Here is a 16,425-nt window from a genome sequence, read left to right on the forward strand (position 1 = left end):
ATATGTCACACCATCCTGTTTTTCATACATATTCCATGCTCACATCATGTGTTTGCCTTTCATCCGAGTAGTGTTCGTCAGTATCATGCATGAATGAGTTCTGAAGAGCGAATTTTATTCCTTTTTCTTATTGGTTTTACTTCACAATGAAAAATCATTACAGCTAAAGGAAATTAGTCCGGCAGTGGATAATGGTGGTCCTTCGGAGCAACTCAAACAGGGGGTCTCTACAGATTCTACTCCGCCGTCCTCCCAACAAGATTCACAAGACAACACAAGGCTGGACAGTCAACATAGCCGTGTAGATGATGAGCACATCTCCCCTACTCCACCATCACAGGTGCTTGCTCTAACTTGACACTATTATATGTGGTTGCATGTTGCGTATGATGTCTAGCTTGTATTGCTTCTAACTTGAATTGCATCTGCTTACTTTACACATAATGCTTGTGAATATGACACGTGTTCCTGTTTCTAGAACATACATGTACATGATGAGCACATCTCCCCTACTCCACCATCACAGGTGCTTGCTCTTACTTGGAACTGTTATACATGGTTGCGTTTTCCGTATGATGTCTAGTTTGTATTCCTTCTGATTATGTTGAATTGCATCTGCGTAGCTTACAACTTATACCTGCAACAATCACTTACCCATAAGACACATTTAACTTGGGACTGTGATGTAGGTTGCATCTTGCATTGTCTTCTAGCTTGTACTGCTTCTAATTTCTTGAAATGGCACTTACGACGAGACACTTTTTACCTGATAGAGTGATATTGGTTGCATGTTCATATGGTGCCTAGCTTTCATTTCTTCTAATTTTGTTGAAATGCCTTCCGCTTACTATTTTTTCATACATATTCCACCCCCTATTGTACGTGTGAATATGAAACGCTGTCTTTTTTGTATATATTCCATCCTCCTATCCTGCGCTTGCCTTACATCAAAGTAGTGTTTGTCTGTATCATGCATCAACCAGTTATGCAGAGCTAATTTTATTCATCTTCTTGTAGTTTTGACTTCATAAGGCAATATCAGAAAATAGGAATGAAAATAGTAAGTTAGGGGATGTTGGTGGTCCTCCGCACCGACACAAACAGAGACTCTCTAGATTTGCCACTGCTACTACTAATGAAGTTGAAGTCCCAAGTCTACATGATGAGTTCATCTCCTGTACTCCACCATCGCAGGTGCTTGCTCTAAGTTGACAGTGTGATAATTGGTTTCATGTTGCATATGTTGTCTAGCCTGTATTTCTTCTATTTTGATTAAATTGCACCTGCTGAGTTTATAAGTTATACATGTGCATATGACATGGCTTTCTGTGTCTAGAATACACTGCATCTATCTATCATACCATGTTCTTACATCAAAGTACTGCTGTTGTGTATCCCGCATCAGTCACTCATGATTGGACGCTTTTAACATGGCAGTTTGATAGTGGTTGCATCTTGCATTGATTTCTACATTGTACTGCTTCTAATTTTTCGAATTGCCACTTATGACAAGACACTTTTAACTTGGCAGAGTAATATTGGTTGCATCTTTCATATGGTGTCTAGCTTGCATTACTTCTATTTTCTTGAAAATCCTTCTGCTTAGTTTGCACATCGTAGTTGTGAATATGTCATGTCGTCCTGTTTTTCTTACATATTCCATCCTTATACGGTTGTCTTACATCAAAGTATTGCTTGTATGTATCATGCATCAATGAGTTCTGAAGAGTGATTTTATTCTTTTGTGTTGTGGGTACAGCTTGACATGGGAAAGTCGAAAAAGAGCAAGGAAAATAATATAGTAGGGAGTGCTGTTACTCGTCGGGTGAAATGGAAAAGGTTTTGCCGTCAAGATTCTACTGGTACTTATAGTGCAGTAGAAGGTCCAAGTCCACCGGCTAAATCTACAAACACAGTATCACCTGCTCCACCAGCTGCAACATCCGCTTCAACTGTACCAGCATCTCAACCAGTTACTCGTTCGTTTGCTCCGGAATTGGCCAGTTCCCAAGCTGCCTTCACACCTAACACTACTTCTGAAGCACTGCCGACACAACAGGACTTGGCAAGGTCAGATGAACCTCATGAGCATCAACACCAAGACGGTACCTGATCGAGTCAAGTTGCAGTTGCATGCTCCTTTGTATGTACTCTCACCGTTTGATGTACACTAACACTTTCCATATTCGTTGTTAAACTAGCACCACGGCGCAAGCGGAAACAGACATCAGGGATAATGCTTGATAGATTAACAAAATCTAAAGGAGGGAGAATGGAGATCCATTTTGAGGCAGGTTTAAAAAGGCCACGTGATGCTACAGAGTCAGCCAAGTTAGTATCAGAGGCAGCCGTTGCCATTAGGTGTCATGCACGTATCCTCCCAACGTGGATCCAGTACAGGAATGAGAAAGACAATACCCAGTTTAACACCTTCCTTCACCATTTATCCGTAAGTAATGTTATTCATCGCAATTAGTAATATTGTCTTGCTCTATCCCATACTTTCTAGCTTCCTCCTAATAAAACTCACATTCTTTTTTCAATATATGAGGTTCAAGTTGGATCCGAAAGATGATGCAACTAAACAAGCATGCACTCATGTTTTTCAGTCTGCTCTGTGATAGTATCGATACCACCTTAGAAAATCTCACTTTGAAGGCAAGGCTAACAATGAAATCGCCCAAACATCTCCAGTGGAATACATTACAGATGAAGACTGGACAGCCCTCGTTAAACACTGGTCTGATCCAAAGTATCAGGTAGGCTATATGTATCTGATCAGACCACATATTGAACTTGTATTTATGTATGTGCCTTACAAGTGTATCTTCTTCGAGGCTAACTGTTTGAAGAACAAAACCAACCGTTCTAAAGTGAAATTCCAACAGACAACAGGATCTCGTAGCTATATTGCACACTGCGAGGCTCTTGTAAATAGCTGCTACTTCCTTCTTTTTTTGTGCCATATTATCGTATCTATATTGACGTGTTCCAAATACAGAGGAAAGCCCGTGCGGACCAAAAATAACCTGAACCAAATGCAGTGCAAATCTTCAAGGATTGCCACACCAGCAATATGAAGGGCATGAGCACACCAGTTCAAGCCGTTGTTATAAGTCCTTACTCCTCCTGCCTTGAACTGATTGGTACTGTGACGTGTTCATTTAACTACTTGGTTTGCAGCCAATTTCAGTTACTCTATTCACTTTTATTCACAGTTGTCTTAACGTATCATTTCACCTTACATGGTTTAAAAGAGATGAAGGATATTCTTTTGGTCTTGATCTGTAATCTAGTTGTTATGTTCACGTGCGCACACAATGATAAAATAGCCTGTTTGTGTTATATCTATTTGCCCATGATATGAATGATGTCATACTATGTTCATCCTACTTTAAACCATGTCTCTTTATCCTTAGATGTCAACGAATGTGAGGAAATAGACAATACAATAGGCATGCTACATGGACATATGTTCCGAAAGTGATTTTATTATGTAGTTGGCACTACAATACATGCTAATGTATTACAATAGTTCACCAAAATAAGTTATGTATAAATGTTTAACCTACTTTGTTTGTTTTTGTGTCATTAGTAACTTATCTGGTACACTGATCTACAAGTTCAAACTTCCAGGAAGCTATGGAACAAATGATTGAACAGCCAGAACCACCTGAAGGTGACAAGGCTACTACAGGCACAATGTCACCTCTTGCTGTAGTGCGTCAGTATCTCTCCACTAACAGTGCAAAAAGCAACTTCCTGCGTAATTCTGGGTTGGTTGTCCAGGTAACCTCATCCAAATCGCCTACTAAACAAAATCTTCCTGCTAGACAGAGTGATATATCTATGCTCCAGACACAAGTCCAATCCCTAATGGACGTTGTTTCGGAAACAAGAATAGTGGTTGAGAAATGTCGTCAAGATATGAATGGTTTTGAAACCAGACTATCAGACATTTGCTTCGTTGTTCAAGAGCAATGGTGGAAAAAGGTGGAGATCGTGCTGCTCCATCAGATTCTACAGCCTGAAACATCATCACTCAGGTCAAATGATCTGTGCTTCTATACATCTGATGGTGCTTTTATCTAGAAGGACTGTAAACTTTACGCCAACAGGCCTTTTGTTGTATGGTTGGAATTTATTTTGTTGTGATACAACATTTATGATGCTGCCTCAGGCTGCAGTAATTACGACGCTATTTTTGTGTAGTGTAGGTTTATCTTAGTAATGTATTCGGCCGAAAGCTTCGTAGGAGCCCAACATGCCAACATTCGTCGGGCCCATTCCAATTGGGCTAAAAACGATTATGGGCCGAAATTGGCATGTAGCCCACTAAAAATATCTGGGCCTAAATCAGCATAAGCTTTCATATTTTTCTGGTAGGCATGTGCCCATAGTGGGCCTTTAACAGGCCTAAACATAATTTGGGCCCTCGGTAAAAATAGGCCGTTTACAGGTGTAAATGTCCCGAGCCCATAAAAAACATGGGCCTTTAATAGACCGAAAGTGAGACTGGGCCCTGATTGTGCCAAATAACCCACTGGACTTAGCAGGCCGAAATGGTGGCCCATTTACGATGCGGATCTTTGACAGGCCGAAATTTGGACGGGCCGTAAATGCGCCGACCTAATACACGGGCCTTTAACAGGCCGGAACTTTGGTCGGGCTAGATTATCGTCATTTTTATATGGGCCGTTAATGGTCCCGATATGATGTTGGGCCACATATGGCCCATGGTTTACGTCCGGCGTTAACAAGCCAAAAATGATAACATGCTGAAAGTGGCCCAAAGCTATAGTGGGCCTCTAACAAGTCGAATGTCAGACATGGCCGAATATGACCCAAATCCTTCACGGTCATTTATGGGCCGAAAGTTTTGATGGCCTGTAAATGGGCCCAAATGAAGCCGGACCTTTAATAGGCCGGAAATACACCGGGCCATAATTCAGCCCTATTACTTAGCGGACTGTTAACGGGCTAGAAGTGACCATGGGCCGCCTTGATGACAAGTTTAGGACAGGCCGTTGACAGGCCGATTTGACAGAGAATGTTGGGCCTTTAGCTGGGCCGGCCCATTATGGTCTAGAGAATCTTGTGGGCCTTTAGCTGGGCCGGCCCATTATGGTCCGCAAAATCGTGTGGGCCTTTAGCTGGGCCGGCCCGTTATGGTCCGCCAAATTTTGTGGGCCTTTAGCTGGGCCGGCCCATTATGGTCCGCTAAATCTTATGGGCCTTCGGTTGGGCCGGCCCATTTAAACTTTGTGGGCCACTTTTGGGCCGGTCCACGTGTCAACATATCATAGGCCCATCTCGACCGTTGGATGAGTGACACCTGTGCCAATGCGGAGCTGACGCGTGGATCCGTCAGCCAATGAGAATTTTACACGTGGAAAATCAGCATTGGTCGTGGCTGTTAACGGGTTATCGGATCCAAAATCCGACCCGATAACTTAACGACATTCCGTTATGGTGCATGCCACGTGTCGGTCACCCTTGACAAAAGCACTTCTGTGACGCGCGATTTATCGTCATGGAAGTGGACACTTCCGTGATGATAATTTTGGCAATGTCATGGAACACTTCTACGACAGCACAGGTATGACTATCTTGAATCTGTCATAAATTTGTCATGGATGTACATGCATGACAGAAAACGCGACCTACTGTGACAAACACGTATCATCAGGGAAGTGTATTTTTTTGTATTGAGGGCAAGTGTATGGATATCAGGGAGGCTGGAATCCCCAGATGCAGCAGATGCCACAATGGGTGAACCGGCAGCAGTTCCCCTTACAATATTTGCCCCCTACCCAGGTTTTCCCTCAGCAATTCAACCCTCAGATGCAGCGGGTCCAGTTTGGAGGAAGTGGGTCATCTACTGGAGGAAGTGTGCAGAATAGCCAGCGGGATTCCAGCAAGAACAAGAAAAATAAGAACCAAAGGAACAAGCAGGCAGCTGCTACTACTGCTAGTGATGAATCCTCCTCCTTTAATGTGGATCATAAGTTCATTGGGGCTATTTACTACAACTGTGGTCTCCCAGGCCACTTTGTGGGAATGTGTCCCACCCCAAAGCTATGTTTCATTTGCAAGACCCCTGTCCATCACATGGATGCATGTGCCACCTGGTACAAACCCTACCCTGCTGCCATGTACTGGGGGAGTGCCAACAATGGACTAGGCTTCTTTTCATATTGAAACTGGTGGCAAGGAAGACTGTGAGTTGCTGCATTTTGGGAATGTTGGACTTGTTTTAATAGAAAAAGGAGAGATTACTGAAAAAGAGCTGGGCATTTGTTTTTCTGATATGTGGAACACTAACTAGCCTTGGCAGATTAGAAGATATGATGAGAAAAAAGTCATTGTCAGGTTTCTCCCTAACAAGAAGATCAAAGATTTGGTAGAATACCCATTTGTCAACCTGAAGAAAGAAGGAGTGACTATATCTTTTAGTGACTGGAGTGGTTAAATGCCATCCTTTGACACTCTGGATGAAACTTGGATTGTGATTGAAAGATTGCCTCCTAAGTGGATATCCTGGGGCATTATCTCTCAAATATCTACTATGCTTGGTGTCCTTGTTAATGTGGATTGGCACACTATATTTAGGAGCTTCTATGAGAGGGTGAGAATCCAGGTAGCTGTGAGAGACTCTACTAAGATCCCAAGAGACGGGATGGTGGAGATACACCATGAGTTATATTTACTGCAGTTTACTGTGAAGTCTGAGGCTGTTAGTGGACATGAGTCAGATAATCCTCCAGGTCTTGATGACAACAATCCCTCTCAGAACAAGCACACTGAAGAAGAGTTTGATTCCAGTGGTGATGACTTGCTAGGAGAAGACATGGATACTGGTAATAGCAACCCCAAGACCCAAGATAAGCATCATTCTACTGGATCCAATGGAGCCAGGACTATGCAAAAGTGCTCTACACCTGCTCCTAGAGGCAATGAAGAAAATCCCTCCTCCAAGTTTCTGGGTGCACCTATGACCAAAAGCTACCTAGAGGCAGTAAGGAAGACCCACAATGATTCCATGGGCACCCCTCTCCTTGACCAATTTGAAGCTGCTGCTGACAAACCTGTTTCCCAGAAGTACACTAGTACTCAGTAGAAGTGGGGCCCTATAGTGGCCTCCAGGGCTAGCACCAGGAACAGAAATGATAGCAGGCCAGCTCTTCAAAAATCTCAGGAGTTGAAGCAAATTAAGAACCTAGAAAAACCTACTATAAGAAAAGGAACCCATAACTCTTTTGCTTGCTTAGATGATTCTCTCTTAATTAAAACTGCAGAGTGCTCAGGTATTAATTTGGGGACTAGCAGAGATAATATCAAAGATAACATTTGCACTATTAAGCAAATTGAGTTAGATAGACTTGCTAAATTTAATTATGAAAATCTTGATTTATTTTTACCTCCTAGTATTGATATTACTGGTAAGGAATTTAATGTTACTAATACCAATCCTGGGATGAATGTTGAGCCAGAGGAGGAGACACGTATAAATGTGCTCCCTGAATCAGACTCCCTCTGGATTGAGGTTAATAGGAAATCTAACTCCTATAGAGGGAGAAGCAAAATTGATTTTATTATTAAATGATAGGTATTTTTTGGAATATTAGAGGGCTAAATGGCCCCATTAAAGTTGACAAATTGAAAGAGCTCATTAGAGCCAATAGTCCTAATTTTATCTGTATTTCTGAGACCAAGAAAGAAGAATTTACTCTTCTTCAACTTGAAGCAATTGATCCTAGATCTAATTTCCAATGGAAATGGCTCCCTGCAATTAACACTACGGGGGGAGGGGGATTTTAATTGGTTGTAAAGTGGATCTATTCGACTTAGTCCAATGTGATTTGCATAATTTCAGTATTTCTTGCTTACTTAAAAACAAACAGGATCTCTCCATTTGGAGACTTGTTATGTGTATGGCTCTGCCTATGACCAGTTTAAAATGGATTTCATTAATGAACTCCACATCTTGCTGACTGGCTGGACAGGACCCACCCTGGTGGGTGGTGATTTCAATCTTATTAGAGAGGCTAGTGATAAAAACACTGGTGTTATTAACCAACACTGGGATGACCTCTTCAATGACTGGATCAATAGATTTGGTCTCTTAGAGCTCAAGATAAATGGGAGAAAGTATACCTGGGGCAATAACCTGGACAATTTAGTGATGGCTACTATAGATAGAGTATTCATGACCACTGACTCGGCTTCTGCTTTCCCTGGTGTGCACCTTAAAGCTCTACCTAGATTAGGGAGTGACCACACTCCTTTGGTAATTAATACATGTGCTTTCTCCATTCCCAAAGACAAGCATTTTAGATTTGAAAAGTGGTGCTTGGAAGTAGATGGGTTTAGAGATGTTTTGATTAAATCTTGGACTGCTAAATGCCCTTTTAAAAAGGTAATAGATGTTTGGCAGTTCAAGATTCAAAATTCCAAAAAAGCCATTAAAGGTTGGATGGCCAACTATGAGGCAGAGCAGAACAGGAAAAAACAAGCCTTGGTGGCTGAGTATAATTGTCTAGATTTTTTTTGAGTCCAACCCCCCCCCCTCTCCTAATACTAACAGAAGAATAAAAAAATTGCAGGGGAGAGAGACATCCTAGAAGGAGACTTAAATGCTGGCTACTTCAAAGCTGTAGCTAATCAAAAGAGGAGAAAGAAGCGGATCATGGCGCTTGAAGGAAACACAAGTACTGTAACCGACCCTGAAGGTATCATGAATATAGCTGTGGATTATTACAAAAAATTATTTGGTTTCCAAGAAAAAATTAACATCAACCTAAAAGATGACTTTTGAGAAGATGGAGAGAAGGTTACTGATGCACATAATTTCATCTTAGACACCCCCTTCTCTGAAAAGGAAATCAAGGATGTTGTATTTGGCTCATATGCTGAAGGACCTCCTGGTCCAGATGGATTTCCCTTTTTATTTTATCAGCAATTTTGGGATCTTATTAAAGGTGACCTATTTGCTTTGTTTCATGATTGGGAGAAAGGTGATCTAGACCTATTTAGACTCAACTTCCCCATACTCACTTTAGTTCCAAAAGAGGCTGATGCCACTAGAATGGAGAAATTCAGGCCTCTTGCTATGATTAATTGTAGTTTTAAGATCTTTGATAAATGTGCCACTAATAAGTTTGGCCCTATCTGCAAAGACCTTATTTCTTTGAACCATACCGCCTTCATAAAAGGCCGATTTATTGCTGAGAGCATTATCACATCCCATGAAATTATCCATTCTGTACACTCCAATAAGCAATATGGTTTTGCCTTTAAGCTAGATTATGAAAAAGCTTATGACATGATCAACAGAGAATTCCTGATGGACATGATGCATAAGAGAGGATTTAGCACTAAGTGGATGCAGAAAATTAAATCCCTTCTATATAAAGTCTCTGTTGGAGTTAATATTAATAATAGCAATGGTGATTTCTTTGTTGCTGGTAAAGGGGTTAGACAAGGGGACCCATATTCCCCTCTACTTTTCAACCTAGTAGCTGATGTGTTTACTAGAATCCTTGTTAAAGCTTCCAGGAATAATATTCTTGAAGGTTTATTCCCTAGCTCCAATCCAGTTGGCATCATTACTATGCAATATGCTGATGAAACTTTACTTTTTCTGAGTAATAACTCACCCCATGCCAGACACCTTAAATGGTTGCTTTCCTATTTTGAACAACTATCTGGTATGAGAATTAATTTTCATAAATGTGACCTGGTGCCCATTAATATAAATGGAGATGATGCCAATATATTTGCTCAAATCCTTGGGTGCAAACTTAGTGAGTTCCCTATTAAATATCTAGGTGCTCCTCTACATCACAGAAAACTAAAGAAAAGTGAGCTCCAGCCTACTATTGATAAAATCATTAAAACAGTACTGGGTGGAGAGGGAGATTACTATCTTATGGTAACAGACTCACACTAGTGAAGGCCTGCCTAGCTACTATTCCTGGCTACCTTATGGGGATCATTAAATCCCCAAAATGGGCCATAAAGCTAATTAATTCTCAATTAGCTCACTGTTTTTGGGATGACTATGAGGGTCATCATAAATATCACCTTGCTGCCTCGGAGAATGTGACCCTACAAAAGCAACATGGGGGCCTGGGTATCCCCAATATTGCTGACATGAATCTATGCCTATTAGCTTCCTGGATCAAGAGATATTTCCTGGATGAGGGCAAGATTTGGAAGAAAATTATTGATGCCAAATATAGAACTAGCAGCCCTAATATTTTTACTTGCCCTAGTAATGGTGCTTCCCCTTTCTGGAAAGGGATCCTTTGGGCTGCTAAAGCCACTAGAACGGGATATTCCTGGATAGTTGGTAATGGCAAAAGTATTAGATTCTGGTAATACCAGTGGATTGGGCATACCACTCTTGCTACCCAATTTTGGGACTTGTACAGTATTGCCAATGACCAGAATATTTCTATCAGTGAAGCGTGGGATGGCACTAATCTTAAAATTACTTTTGGGAGGTGTTTTACCCAAAAATGCTAGCTGATTGGAATGATCAGTTCAGTCGCATTATTAATATTAAGCTGGAGGACAGAGAAGATACAATCCTCTGGAATTATGATCATAAAGGTGTCTACACTATAAAATCTTTCTACAACATTATAAATTTTAGGGGGATTCGACCGGGTAACCTGCCAGTTATTTGGAAAATCAATGCTCCCCTGAGGATTCAGATTTTTCTCTGGCTTATGGTCAAAAACAAACTATTAACGAGAGATAATCTGGAAAAAAGACAACATGTAGAATATACTACTTGTCTTTTCTGCAATGAATCTGAATCTGTTGAACATTTATTTTTTGGCTGCGTTGTTGCGATTGAACTATGGAGAGTGATTTTTGATATATCCAATAAACATGCTGGAATGTCCGTTGATGACATGCTGGCCTGGTGGATTAATAACAAGAATCACTCAGTAGACTGTTTGCTACATTCTGTTGTCCTTTGGACTCTATGGAAATATCATAATGACATTTGCTTCAATCATGTCCCCTGGCTTGGGATACAGGTCCTGTGGAGGAAAACTGCTACTATACTAAGCAGTTGGATGGTCTGATGCTCTGGCCCTGTCAAAGAAAAAGTGATGCTCTTGGTGAGAAAGCTGGAGCAGGAAGCGCGAGCCCCCCCCCCCTCCTGATGTGGCCAGACCCTGGATAGGCCTACTGCAGTGCTCAGAGGTGCTACATAAATCGTGCCTTGACTAAGATCTAAGTGGTCCACTGAGCTTCACTTCCTAGCTGCGGCTCCCATCTAATGTTCTCTGCCGGTTGGTAGTTCCTTTGAGGATAGCTCTTTCTCTTGTAGTAGTTAAGTAATATTGGTGTTCTGCCTTCTGAGGCTTGGACAACTCATTTCGCTGGGGCAGCGTGTGTGTTGTTATTCCCCCGCGTGCTTGTAATAGAATGTTGGATTCTCTGGATTTCATTTGGTAATACAAATGGAGCCGGGGCCGAGAGCCCTTTTCCTCTAAAAATTGTAGATCACATGCTAGCCAAGTTTACCTTGTTTGCTACTCTTTTTTGGCTAGATGTATATTGACAACACTTTGTGGGTTGGTCTTTGTGTTCCAGACTATCTTATGTGCTAGCCAAGAAATACATGATGTCCAACCTAACAAAAGATTATGTGGTCATCTTTCTCTCACACATCGAGTCCAAATATAAGGCGCAGCAAAGCGCGCGTGCCCACTAGTTGCATGCATATCTATAGCTAATTATAATAAAGAGGCCATTGCTTCTGGCCGTACGTCACCGAAAGTATCCAAAAATTGTAAAATATTACCCATCGATGCCACCTATAAGTGATTTTTTTAGACAATCTCACGAAGCTTTTATTTAACTCGTCACAATGTTTACAGGGACGAATGATAGATCACCTGGGTTGCCTAACCACACACAACGGCCAACACCAAGTGAGAGAGCATGCTTCACTAAATTGTGAGCCTCGACATTCGAGCTCCTAAACTCATGGCTAAAAAAACAGGAAACAAAATGCTTAGATCGATCTACAATCTCCCTAATGATATCACCATAGGCCGATGCACTCCTTTTCCCAATATCATCAACAACCACTTTGCAGCCTGAGGCCACTGAAATCCTGCGTTCATAGAGATCATCCGCCAAAGCTAGTGATTCCCGTATTGCCAAAGCCTCTAGCATTGTAGGATCATCTAGGCCATGGAAGGTGATCGTGGAAACACCCAAGAAAAGCCTGTGTCTGTCCCTGCACACAGCTGCAACCGCACCAACCGACCTGGTCCTCATAAGTGCTGCATCAACGTTAATCTTGCATGTTCCTTCGTTTGGTGGCATCCACCTATCCGGCCAAGGCCGAACCACCCTGGGCTGACCCTGTGGTTTCGCTAGAACCCGAAGGTCACGAATGAAAGCGGCAACAAATGCATTCGTTGCGTATGGCGTTTGGTGCACCCCTTAATGGATCGGTTTCCTCCTAGAACTCCAGATAGCCCACAACGTGACTCGAAGTCTAGTAAAGTCTGCATGTGATAATGTATTTTTCAGTGAAAACAGCCATACTTTTGTGCTTGTGTTGTCACATGTGCTCATCTGCTCGACAAGGAGATCAGGTGCCAAGGACCAGACGCTCCTTGACATCGCGCATTCGAGCAAGGCGTGCCTCCAGGAGTCCGCCACCCCGCACATCTGGCATGCTGGTGAGGTTGCCATGTTGCGATGGTGGAGGATATCATATGTGGGTATGGACTCCCTCGCCAGACGCCACAGAAACACACGGATCTTGTTCGGGACTTGTGTCTGCCAGAGAGACGACCAACTGCTGCCTTCCTCGGTGCAAGAGGGACCCTCGGTGCCATATAGCCAGTTCTCGCGGTTAAGCTTGGTGTTTTGTATCATACGGTATGCTGATCTGACAGTAAAGGTACCTCTCTTTTCTCTGCTCCAAGACCAGAAATCTTCCACTCTCCTTGTGCACAAAGGAATATTTAATATGGCCTCGACATCTATAGGGATGAATACAGAGCGGACGAACTCCACTTTCCAAGTGGACGTTGTCGAGTCTATGAGTTCATGCACTCGGGTGGGTGGGTTGGGAACCATAGATGTGATTGGCCTTGGAAAATCTTGCCTCGAGATCCAGTTGTGTTCCCAGATCAGCGTGTTCTCTCCTGTCCCGATTCTTCTAATAACTCCTTGCTTCATTATATCCCTTCCATCAATGATAGCCCGCCAAATCTATGAAGGGTGCGCTCCCAACTCGGCCTCCAACAGGCCCGTCTCAGGGAAATATGGGGCTTTTAGGATTAAAGCGCTCAGAGTGTTTGGGTTGTCTAGCATTCTCCATGCTTGACTGGCCAATAACACAAGGTTAAAAATCTTCAGATCGCGGAAGCCCAAACCTCCCATATATTTTGGCCTCGTCATGATCTCCCATGATACCCACGCTGGTTACCGTTTGTCATGCTTGCTACCCCACCAGAACTGTCTTATGATAGATGTGATATTGTCACACAAACCTCTCGGCAGCCTAAAGCAAGCCATAGAGTAAACCGGAATTGCCTGAGCAATAGATTTGATTAGTACCTCCTTTCCTACTGAGGATAGTAGCTTCTCCATCCAACCCTTGACCTTCTCCCACACCCGGTCTCGAAGATACTTGAATGTGCCATTTTTTGAGTGACCCACATTTGTAGGCATTCCCAGATATTTGTCACTTAATGATTCTCTATTGACTTGAACAACAACTTTCACAGTATCACAGGTAATCTGAGGGCACCCTTTACTGAAGAAAATAGTGGACTTGTCATTGTTAACTCTTTGGCCAGAAGCACCACAATAAGCATCCAATAGGTTTGACACCGCATTCGCCCCCTCAACACTTGCCTTGAAAAACAACAGGCTGTCATCTGCAAACAAGAGGTGGTTTACAGGTGGGGCTGTTGGAGCCACCTTGATTCCTTCTAGCACTGATGACTGAGAATTGGATTTTAAAAGGCACGAAAGGCCCTCCGTTGCAATCAAAAACAAGTAGGGGAAATAGGGTCTCCCTATCGAATACCTCTCGAAGGCTTGAACTGCTCTAATTTCTCTCCATTGAAAAGAACTAAGAAAGACACTGAAGATACCATGTTCATCACTGTGTCAACCCATGGTTGTGCAAATCCCAACTTGGCCATTATAGCCCTCAGATATGGCCATTCCAGACGATCATATGCTTTCATCATATCAAGCTTCAGGGCACATGTGCTGTTAGTTTTTGCCCTGGACCTCTTCATGAAATGCAAACACTCGTGAGCACAAATGATGTTGTCTGTTATTAACCTGCCTGGGACAAAAGCTAACTGTTCCTCAGAGATAATGTCAGGAAGTATTTGCTTAAGCCTGTTCGCCACAACCTTTGAAGCAATCTTGTATGGGACGTTGCATAAGCTTATGGGTCGGAATTGGGAAAGAAGAGTTGGATTCATACCTTTGGTATTAACACCAAAATAGTATCATTAATGCTCTCCGCACTCTCTTCTCCTCTAACAATTCCGAGGACAGCTTGTGTGATCTCATCTCCGCATAACGACCAGTGTCTTTGGTAAAAGTGAGCCAGGAAGCCATCTGGTCCTGGTGCCTTCGTTAGGAACATTTGGAAGAGGGCCACCTTCACCTCTTCATTCATGTATGGAGCACATAAAATATCGTTCATGCCCGCCATCACCTTAATTGGGACATGCGCCATCACCTCTTCAAGCCCCGTAACTCCTTCAGGTGTGTATAGCGTCTGGTAAAAGTCATTAACCATCTCCTTGAGATCTCCTGGATCCTTGATGAGCACTCCCGACGAACTTGATAAGGCCTTCACCATGTTTTTCTTTCCCTTATACTCGCTCTAATATGAAAAAACCGAGTATTCTTATCACCTGCAGCGAGCCACTCGATCCTCGATCGCTGTCGCCACATCAACTTCTCTTGGTGATACAGCTCCACGAGTTTATCATTGATCTTTGTCTCCACGTGTGCAGGCCCAGTCCTCCCGGCATCACCCCTTAGATGGTCCAACTCTGTTTTTAGGGCTCGAATCTCTTTGCGTACACTGCCAAAAGTGTCCTTGTTCCACCTTGATAGGGCAGTTGCTAGCTTCGTAAGCTTTCGTCGAATTTCCTCTACTATTTGTCCGGGATGTTTGGAGCTCCATTTTTCGAGGATTGTTTCCTTCCAATGCTCATGCGTTTCCCACATAGTTTCATACTTGAAATCTTTGCGTCCTAAAGGGGCATTGGGCTCATTTATTTCCAACAAGATTGGACAATGATCTGACGTAGCAGTTGTCAGGTGAGGCAAACACGTTAGAGGAAACTGAGCACTCCATTCTGCTGATCCAAGAGCCCTGTCTAGTCTGACTCGAGTGAAAGTGCCACCGGCCACCTTCTTCTCAAAGGTCCAAAAGTGGCCTTTATACCCCAAGTCCATCAACATGCACACATCGATAGTATCTCGAAAACCTTGGATCTGGGCATTGCTGCGCTGCCCCACACCTTCGTGCTCGTCCGGACGCAGAACTTCATTAAAGTCGCCTATGCACAGCCACGGCAGCGTGCTTGTGCTGCTTATGTTTTTTAGCACAGTCCATGTTTGGTGTCTCATATGGGTTTGCGCTTCCCCGTACACACATGTCAACCGCCATGGATCTTTGTCGGGGTCAAGAATTGAACAATCAACATGGTAAATAGAATAACCCAGAATCTCAACTTTTATTGGATTGTTCCAAAAAATTCCAATGCCACCACTCCTTCCTTGACTATCTATAGCAAAACTATTATCATAACCCAACGTTACAGCAAGTGATTCTACCCTACCTCTCTCAATCTGAGTATCTACAATACAGAGAATAGGGGGGCAAACTTCTCCACTAGCTTGCGAAGCTCATTAAATGTCATGACATTGCCCACACCACGACAGTTCCAGCATAGGGTATTCATTGCTCCCGGCGACCCTCCAAGTTGGAGGACGCCGATGAGTTCTCTTGAAACTCGGACACCAGCGAGACCTTTGGAGCAGTCTCTGCACTTGCAACAGTCTTGGCCCTCTTGGGTTCCTGTTTGGAGCTCAGGCTGACCGCCAGAGGTGGAGCTAGGAGCAGAAGAGTAGACGCTCCCACCATCGTACTCGGTCCTGCAGGCGCCACCTGCGCCTATGGGTTTGAGGTTTGGTTCTTTTCAACAGCGTCGCCCTTGGTGCGCTTGCGGCTCTCGTCAACCTCCGTCATTGTGGTATCATGTGTCATACCCTCTTCTGAATAGTCAGCCGGTGTCGCTCCTCGCCCGCCTGATTGGCATGCGCGCCCCGCGCCTCTGCCACGACCGCCACGGCCGCCAAGTCTAACAAAACGATTTTGGCCAGGCCCCGGACCAGCCC

The 16,425-nt window shown here is 43.3% G+C and overlaps 1 pseudogene; it reads left to right on the forward strand.

Moving 5' to 3' along the window:
* The first annotated feature begins 6,472 nt into the window (after positions 1-6,472).
* On the forward strand, positions 6,473-7,606 carry LOC147971367 (uncharacterized; annotated as a pseudogene).
* Positions 7,607-16,425: the final 8,819 nt, after the last annotated feature.

Source organism: Triticum urartu, chromosome 5A (genome assembly GCF_056163025.1).
Source record: "Triticum urartu cultivar PI428250 chromosome 5A, HENAU_Tu73, whole genome shotgun sequence".
Taxonomy (NCBI): domain Eukaryota; kingdom Viridiplantae; phylum Streptophyta; class Magnoliopsida; order Poales; family Poaceae; genus Triticum; species Triticum urartu.